This window comes from Myotis brandtii, unplaced genomic scaffold, assembly GCF_000412655.1.
Source record: "Myotis brandtii unplaced genomic scaffold, ASM41265v1 scaffold536, whole genome shotgun sequence".
In the NCBI taxonomy this organism is placed as follows: domain Eukaryota; kingdom Metazoa; phylum Chordata; class Mammalia; order Chiroptera; family Vespertilionidae; genus Myotis; species Myotis brandtii.
In genome coordinates, this window is record NW_005369967.1 from 2,142,575 (window position 1) to 2,151,446 (window position 8,872).

General features: G+C 36.6%; 1 protein-coding gene across 1 annotated transcript in view; it reads left to right on the forward strand.

The window, feature by feature from the left end:
• The window catches only part of RAD51B (RAD51 paralog B), a 539,221-nt gene that overhangs the window by 170,494 nt on the left and 359,855 nt on the right, over positions 1-8,872 (forward strand). The window lies entirely within an intron of this gene.

Sequence of the window (8,872 nt, forward strand, 5' to 3'; positions counted from 1 at the left end):
TTGCATACCCACAGGCCTTTGCAAATCTCCAGCCTGCATTACCTGTTAACTGCCCATTTGGCATACCCTTTTGCCTACTTCCCCATGTAATCTTTGTCCTTCTACCCAATATAAGCAGCTGGCTTATGGTGGGGTGGAGAGCAGGTTTTTGTGGATGGCCTGCTGCTCTCCCACACTGCCGGTAGTATTGGAATACATGCTCATATATCTGTCTCTGCTTAATTGGCTCAAGTAGTGACAGGCAGCACGGACCCAGTGATTGTCCGGTTACACAGGGGGCTCTAATCAGATCCTGACCCCAGTGTGCTTTCTGTCCTGTACCAATGCATGTCTTTTTAGCTGCTTAGGCTTCAATATTACGTACAGTGGAGAGAGCTATAGCAGTTTACTTTCCTGACTTATAAAGAATAATTAATAAAATAATTAAAGGCGTTTCTTGTATAATTCAAAACTTCATATGAGTCACCAAAATAGTTTCAATCTTTTTTCCATCAAACCTTTTATGAGAGCAACTAGGAAATAAATTACCACGTTGGGTTTCAATTTGTTGTGTTTTTCTTCCTGCTGCGGAGAATATTGTGATTAAAAGTAATAAAACGAAGTAGCCCAAAGTTAGGCAACTGGGAGGTAAAGAATGAAACCAAAGGTTTTAGGTTATTAGGTGCCAGTAATAGAGATTCTAAACTGTTACTCCTATAAATATAGCGTGGGTTGCTGTGACTACTGTTACAGTGTTTTGTATCTGTCTCCACAACCTGCAGTAATTTCTCACTCTCTTTTCTCCAGCGTGCAAAGTTAATTTAAGATGTTAGTATAAACTGAGGAAGACTTTCTAGATTTTATTAGTGGGTAGCTGAGTAAGGATGGGTCCTTGCCCCAGCTAGGATAAAGAAGAAGCTCTATTATCGACTACTTCTGACATCACTTCAGACAGGGAGCAAACGGATTTTTTAAAGAATCAATGAGAAAAAGGCATTAGTATAAAATAAGTCCTCAAAGAAAGGTGCCTTATGAATAAAAAATGTAGCTAATTATGCCCGTAAAATGCAGGAAATTGTTCGGGTTCAATATATTTTGTTCCCTATTAGAAGTGATAGTCGGCATTTGTCGGTATTAGTTGTGGTTTGCCTGCCCATCGCCCTCCTGTCTTTGTTGTAGGGAATAGAACTCCCGAGTCCCAGTGTTCAGAGGACTGATGTGGCCTCCTTCAGTGTGACAATCTTGTTGTTTTTGTTGGAGACAAATCCCAGAAACTCAATGTAACAACATACACAGAGTGAGAGAGTATATGAGGAGGTTTTTATTTGGCATTTTTACTGCTAACAATCTACAGAAGCTTTAGTATTTAGTGCCAGGTCAGGCTGAAGGGGCAGTTTCTGTAGCTGTGTGATTTTGAAAGGTTTAAAGAATCAGCAACAGATTACATAATAATAATAGAGAATGGAGAGCCTGACTTCTGTAGCACCTTGCAAAGACAGGAGGGAAGGCAAACAACTGCTTCTTGTTCTTGGTCTTCTTGTTTTTAATTAAAAGAACTCAAAAAGAACAGTAAGTGTTGTGGTTCTTTGAGCAAGGCCTTTGTCAAAAGTCTCTGAAACCCATCCCCTCTCCAAACTAATAAATACTTTTGTGATCAATGTAAAAAACAGGTAAACTGAGAAACAAAGCCTAGGAGATAGGCCTGGGTTTCTTGCTGTGATCAAAACAATTCCGTGTCTTAAAGCTCCGTTATCTAATCTGCCCCCTCCATTGCTTCTTCCGCTAGCATTTTGAATCAAGAGTCTTTTCATCACTTTAGAGTTTTGCTGTGAACAGGGAACAGGGTTATCTCTAGACTCTGTTGACATCATGTCTCTGCTCACATACCAATTGGGTGAACATAGCCCACATGATTCTTGTAAGCAGATTACAAGGAATCCACGATAGATTTCATTCACTTCTGATGAAACCAAGACCTTTCTTTGGTGCGCTTCCTAACGAGATACCCTTATTCATTTATTACTCGAGGTACATGTTGGGGCTTGTTAGCTCTGAATTCTTAGGCTCTCAACCGAGAAAATCAGATCCATCATTTTACTGTACTTGCACAGGAGTTAGCTAAATTCATAAGGTTTCCACTTTATTTTCACTTGTTTCCATAAGACTTCAGATGTGCATAGGGCTGTTGAGCCTGCCCGGGAGGCAGAACTGTTTTGGATGAAATGGAATGAAATCCCCCCTGATGGAGTGAGAGGAGTGAAACAGTGGGAGAGACTTTAACAGTTCGTATCTTCTTCAATTTAAACTAAACTTCAGGAAGTTTATTTTTTGGTTTGAGAAAGATGTTCTAAGGTCCATTAGGAGATAATAATGCTTTTAAAATCATGCAAGGAAGAAAACACTACAGCGGTGAGTTAGGAATAGCTCTGGGAGTTAACTAACTTTGAACAAGTTGTCTAATTAACTGAGTTTCAGTTTCCTGAGCTATAAAACAAGGAGATTGGCACATGTTGTCCAAAGTTGCTTCAAGCACCTGGGTTCTCTAATTACTGTATTGCAGTCATATACAGATAATTATAAAAAATTAGGTATATGCATAATTTTATGTTTTAATAAAGGGGATTGTTTATATTTGTCAGTAATAGAATTGCACTTTCTTTTGTGTGTGTATGATTGCTTATACTCACAATGCATGGAAAATTTCAGGTTGTTAATAAGGTATAGTTAACAGTGGTTTCTTTGGGGGAGTAGAGATACAGGTCTGTGGGTAAGAGCAGGAGAATTTTACATTTATTTTATACTTTTTGTTAGCTAATATATATGTGTTATATATAATATGGATTGTTTATATTTGTCAGTAGTAGAATTGCACTTTCTTTTGTGTGTGTATGATTGCTTATACTCACCAATGCATGGAAAATTTCAGGTTGTTAATAAGGTATAGTTAACAGTGGTTTCTTTGGGGGAGTAGGGATACGGGTCTGTGGGTAAGAGCAGGAGAATTTTACATTTATTTTATACTATTTGTTAGCTAATATATATATGTTATATATAATATGTTATAACATATATATACATATATATATAGTATGTCCATGCATTATTTAAAAGTTAAAAAATTAATTGGTCTTATTATTTTTAAAAAGATAAAAAGAAAACTCAAATCATCACAGAGCATACCAGGATAAAAATATTTGGAATTTAATTCCAGACTCCAAATATTTTATCTAACCTTAAAGTATTATTTGAAATTGTCAGTGGATTTTTGCTTTTATCATATTAATAAAGGTCCTTTAAATCATGTCTATCAAAGAGAACAGCTACTTTTGTTTGATGAGACAAGTAGCTTTAAAATCACAGCAGCAAGCTTTAGCATGTTAATGACAGGATTACAGAGCTTCTATTTATTGGTCCTCTGACGATCTTATTATTTCTTTATCCTATTTGTGACAGTTCTAGAATCATCTTTCTTGGATTTGCAGCAATGGGAGTGAAAGAGGTGGGAAAATATTGGTTTTCAAACCAATTAGTAATGAGGAGTGTCAAGTTTAGAGTGCCTCAGTCTTATTGCCAGTCTTAAATGTAAAGCAGTAGCTCCCTCATAATCTTTTCAGAAGATAAAACTACAGGAAATGAAAACGCAGCCTGTTGAAACATCAGAAGGCATTTTTAGAGGCTGCACATGGCAGCTGGACTTGAATTTTGGTTTCAGCATTAGTTTTTGTCCTTTTCCCCTATGTTTATAAATGCTTCCATGAAGTTTTAAGAAACTGTAAGAACTAGATGTTTTTAGCCTGACATATTAGTGGATTTCTTTTTCTTTTTATCTTTTTTACTTATCTTTCTTTCTTTTTGAAAAAATAAACTTTACAGAGAACCTCAGGAACATTCCATCCTATTTTTTAAAAATTAGAGTACTTCTTAGCACTGTTAATGTATTTATCTTATAATTAGTATAATATAGACATGGTAAGTTTTTTATTTCCAGTTGTTCTATCAAAACTTTAACATTTCCCCATATCTGACACAATCTTTTTTAGAGTTTCCCATATTCAGCAATAGCAAGTAAGCAAAAGCTAAAAATGAACTGCCACATTGGTGTTAAAGTTTTCCTTTGTTCTTATCAGATTTGCATCATCTCTGGCTACATTTATTTGTACTTTCACTTCATTAAAGTTATGGTATCACTATAATTTGGTTTACTTATTACTTCTTTGGAACATTAGGTTATTTATGCTAATGTTGATAATCTCATGAAATGATGATTATAACTATTGCTGTCATCTATTAAGCCCTTAATTTTGCTAGGTACTATATCAGACATTTTATTAATTCATTTAGCAAGTACTTATTGAGTACTTTCTATGCCCAGGCATTGATGTAGGGCTGATTATATAGCAGTGAATAAGACAAGACCCTTAAGAAGCTATGTTTCATATATTGTTTCTAATTTAAAAAATTGTACAAGGTAGATTCTGTCTTAATTTTTAAATGAAACAGATGAGGCTAGAGAAAGAGAACATTTTCCAGCATTCTGCAGTCTGTAAGTGATCACGTTTTAGTTTGAACCCATTTCATTTGATTCTCGTCTGCATTCTGCTCCATTCTATTGCCTCATGATAATCAGTACTATTTCCTTCTTCATTAAAGATGTTTATAAACATCAGTGTTGGTCTATGCATGCTTGACTATGAATGTAATTATTCCTTTTTAACCTTGGTGCTTCAACAAAGCTAGAAGAGACAGTAAAACCTAATACGTTGAGCATAAAAAAACACACAAAAATACACCTAAGAATAAATTTAAACTAAAAAAATTTGTAAGATTTATACACTGAAAACTATAAAATATTGTTGAAACAATTAAAGAAGCTTAAATAAATGGAAAGAAATCTCATGTTCATGATCAGAAGACTCAATATTGTTAAAGTGGAAATATTTCCTAAATTGATTTATAGATTCAACACAATCCTTATCAAAATTGCAGCTGACCCTAAAATTCATTGAAACCCAGAATAGCCAAAACAATCTTAAAAAGAACAACAATGTTGGAGGACTCACACCTTCCAATTTCAAGGCTTACTACAAAGCTACAGTAATCCTAATAGTGTGGTGCTGGTATAGGCTAGAATTATAGATCAATGGATTAGAATTGAGAGTCTACAAGTAAACTTTCATTTATGGCTAATTGATTTTTGACAAGGTTACCAAGACAATTAAGTGGAGGAAAGAATAGTCTCTTCAATAAATAGTACTGGGACAACTGGACAGTCACATGCAAAAGAGTAAAGTTGAGCCGTAGCCAATTTGGCTCAGTGGATAGAGTGTCAGCCTATGGACTGTAGGGTCCTGGGTTTGATTCTGGTCAAGGGCACATGCCCGGGTTGTGGGCTCAATCCCAGTGTGGGGTGTGCAGAAAGCAGCCAATCAATGATTCTCTCTCATCATTGATGTTTCTCTTCTCCCTCTCTCTCTCTCTCTCTCTCTCTCTCTCTCTCCCTCCCTCCCTCTCCCTTCATCTCTGAAATCAATAAAAAAAAATATATATGTTGTGTGTGTGGTGTGTATGTATATATATATATATATATGTATATATTAAAAAAGAGTAAAGTTGAACCCCCTACTTCACACCACATACCAAATGAATTAGTGACTTAAATGTAAGTTATAAAATTCTTAGAAGAAAACATAGGTGTAAATCTTCATGATCTTAGATTAGCCACTATTTTTTTTTTTAGGTAAAACAGCAAAAGCATAAGCAACCTAGGTAAAAAAAAAAATTGAACTTCATAAAATGAAAAATGTTGTGGTTCAAAGTACATTATCAAGAAAGTGGAAAGACAGCCCACAGAATGGGAAAAAATAATTGCAAATCTTATATCTGATAAGGATCTAGTATACAGAAAACATAAAGAACTCTTAGAACACAACAGTAAAAAGAAAAAACCCAAATAAAAACAAATAAAACATTTGAATAGACATTTTTCTAAAGAAGACATACAGATGGTCAATAAGCAGATGAAAAAATGCTCAACAGAATTAGTAATTGGTGAAATACAAATCAAAACCATGATATCACTTTACACTATTAGGATGGCTTTAATAAAAAAGACAGTCTATAATTAGTGATGGTGAGGTGTGGGAACATGGAAATTTTCATACACTGCTAGTGGGTGTGTAAAATGGTGCAGCCACTTTGGAAAACTCAAAAAGTTAAACATAGAATTAGCCTATGACCCAGCAGTTCCACACCTTGGTCTATGCCTAAGAGAATTGAAAACATGTCCACAAAAAAGTTTAAATGAATATTCAAAACAGAATCATTCATAATAGCCCAAAAGTGGGAACAACCCAAATGTCTGTCAGCTCGTGAGTGCATAAACAAATGAGGTGGTATATCTATACGGTGGAATAGTATTAGGCAATGAAAAGGAATACAGTATCGAAACATGCTGCAACATTATGTTAAATGAAAGGGGCTGGTCACACACAGCTACATATTGTATGATTCCATTTGTATGAAATGTCCAGAATAGGCAAATCCATAGAGACAGTAAATAGATTAGTGGTTGCCAGGATCTAGAGAGAAATATGGGCAGGGTCTACTAATGAGTTTCTTTTGGGGGTAATGAAAATGTCCTGCACTGAGGTATTGGTGATGGTCAGAAAACTGTGAGTATATGAAAAAATACTGAATTGTATACTTTGAAAAGTGAATTTTATGGTATGTGGATTACTTCTCAATAAAACAGTTATATGTATTTTTAAAAAGCTATTACTTTGGTTTTGGGGGTTTGGATTCAAATGAATTATCTGTTTCTGTTTGAGTTATTTCAATTTGAGTACAATGGAAAATAGACTTTTATTATCCACGAGGGCCTTTAATCTTTATTTTTTTCTGTTGGCTTACTTTATACCAACTGGCCTTATTACACAGGCAAAATCTGCTAAAGAACAATATGATGTCATTTTGTTTATACTTCCTTCTTGATCCTTTCAGAGACAGGAAGAGAGAGAGAGAGATGGGTAGAAACATCAATGATGAGAGAGAATCTTTGATCAGCTGCCTCCTGCACGCCCCCTACTGGGGATGGAGCCCACAAACTGGGCATGTGCCCTGACCTGAAGTTAAACTGTGACCTTCTCATTCATGGGTCAATACTCAACCACTGAGCCACACCAGCCGGGCTTGATCCCTTTTTTAGAAACCTTAATGTTATATTAATTTTCAAACCAAGAGTGGCATATTGTTTCAACTGTGTCACTTTGAAATGTGTTTATTTTCAAGAGTATGAATTTGATTTAGACACTGCTTTTTTTTTTTTTTAATTGTCTGGCAAGTGTGGCTCAGTGATTGAGCATTGACCCATGAACCAAAAGATCACCAGTTCAATTGCCGGTCAGGGCACATGTCCAGATTGTGGGCTCAAAACCCAGTAGTGGGTGTGCAGGAGGCAGTCAATCGATGTTTCTTTCTCATCGATGTTTCTATCCCTCTCCCTTCCTCTCTTTCTAAAATAAATGAAAACATAAAAAAAGAAAAAAAGAAACTGCTTTTTTTGTGGCCATGGCACTTGATGGTCACACACTTGAAATGCTCCCTGGCCAGACCAGAAGAGTTTTTGGCAGTGGGGTGTGGGTGTGGGTGCAGTGTAAAAATGCTCATGGTTTGATAAAGTGCAGGCGGGTTGAATATGACTTTTATAGTGTGGCTGTGAGCCTAGCTCATGGGGTGAATTCAGACATGTCTCTTTTATTTGTAAACGTGGAATTGAAGGAGGTTTTATTTCTTGAATGTCCTGGCATGGTGCTACTGAGAAGTGTGTGTCCAACTCAAAGTATTGTGTGACAGGAAACAGAGTTTTCTGAGAGAAATAAGGAACTTGGTAGGAAGAGAAGATAATCTTTGCTGGGGGATAGTTCTTTTCCATTGAAAGTCCCAGTGCATTTTCCCAGGGTGTGCCTGGGATCTTCTGCTGAATTGCTAGACAGTGTTCCCTGGTACCCAGATGACTGGATAAAGGAACTAGTTACTTGGGGCTTGGAGTGTAGACAGCAAGGAGCCATGGTTCTGAATGTGGTATCTGGCCCAGGCCTTCTTGCTGGGGATGGCCGCATGTGCTGGGCAGGACAGAGTGGGTGGCAGTACTTGACAACACCAGGCATTGGCATCACCAATTTCATTTCTGGTCTTCCCTTTCAAAATAGGCCATGGCCAGCCGTGGGCAAACTACGGCCCGCGTAGTTTGAAATGAAAAAAACCAAAAAACTAAAAAAAAAAAAAAGACCGTACCCTTTTATGTAATGATGTTTACTTTGAATTTATATTAGTTCACACAAACACTCCATCCATGCTTTTGTTCCGGCCCTCCGGTCCAGTTTAAGAACCCATTGTGGCCCTCGAGTCAAAAAGTTTGCCCACCCCTGTGTTAGCCTCTTGTCAAATTGAATGCCAAGTATCCCTGTTGCCATTTCCTGGCAAGTCCTTGATATATTTGGAGAGGATTCTCTAAAGCAGTGTCATTTCCATCACATTTGGATTGTTCATTGTAATCGATTCTTTCTGCCCAATTCAAGTGATAGCAACCTCCAAATTTACCTCCCCAATCCCTGACTGACCCTATAGTTGTTGCTTTCAGTGGCCCCATGGGCAGTTGGCATATTTTAAAAAATGTTTATTTTCTATTCTTCAAAGCAGTTTTGAACCTAGATTGGTATGTGATCCATGTTACTTAAACTAGCATAGATTACTCAACTTTTCTAGGTGGCTGTTTGTTCACCTGAGTTTCTAAACGAAGAGGTTTCATGCTAGAAACACTTTTTAATTATTACACCATCCTGGAATTGAATGGGATCTTGAGCTATCATTCACCCTCTTCTTCCTAACAGAATGC